We start from the raw sequence: 734 nt of genomic DNA, 5'->3' as shown, positions 1-734 counted from the left end.
AATCCTGTTTCCCAACAAAATTTCACCAACTTGTTTTGGCATTTTTTACAGTCTTACCAAAAAAGTTAAACTTGAATCTCATCATGAGAATATAATGAGAGAAATCCAAATTACAAAACATTCCATGATATGACTAGCCTGGTTCTTTAAAGATTTTCAGTATTGTAAAGAAAACAAAAAGGCAGGTCAAGAATAAAGGAGACTAGACTGTCTAGAGTACAGGCCTGTGTGGGGTGGGGAAGAAGGACACTTGGATATTGGTCATGGGAATGTTGCACTGGTGAAGGATGTTTTTTGTGTGTATGTATATATATATATATATATATATATATATATATATATATATATATATATATATATCAAAAAAAAAGAAAAGAAAAGATAAGATAAGGCCTCCCAATTCTTACCACAGGCTGTGTTCTTTACACTGACTGTATAGAAAGAGGAGGTACAGTAAATGCACCCCATATACACCTCAACCCAGGCCCTTTTTCTGGTCTGTATTGTGAATTGGGGGACAAAAAAAATAAAGGAGTCTAAATTCAGTGTTTAGTTATTAATTAAATTTTAGATTTAAAAATTAATATAAGCACAACTTGAAACAACCTGGTAAAATATGAATTTAGAAGATAAGTTCTTAAATTAAAATAATGTTCATACCATAATGGTAGTAGAAGAGAGTCTTTATTCTGGAGAGACACATCCTGAAATACTTGGAGGTAAGGTTATAATGT

At 31.5% G+C, this 734-nt stretch overlaps 1 non-coding gene across 1 annotated transcript; it reads left to right on the top strand.

Annotated features, from left to right (window-relative positions):
- The first annotated feature begins 390 nt into the window (after positions 1-390).
- LOC126002537 (small nucleolar RNA SNORA51) lies at positions 391-523 on the top strand. The gene has a single exon (XR_007493226.1). It is a non-coding gene; the product is annotated as a small nucleolar RNA SNORA51 (small nucleolar RNA).
- The last annotated feature ends 211 nt before the right edge of the window (positions 524-734 follow it).

Source organism: Suncus etruscus, chromosome 2, assembly GCF_024139225.1.
Source record: "Suncus etruscus isolate mSunEtr1 chromosome 2, mSunEtr1.pri.cur, whole genome shotgun sequence".
NCBI lineage: Eukaryota > Metazoa > Chordata > Mammalia > Eulipotyphla > Soricidae > Suncus > Suncus etruscus.
The sequence above is the reverse complement of the archived record's forward strand: the minus strand, read 5'-3'. Positions and strand labels throughout refer to the sequence as shown.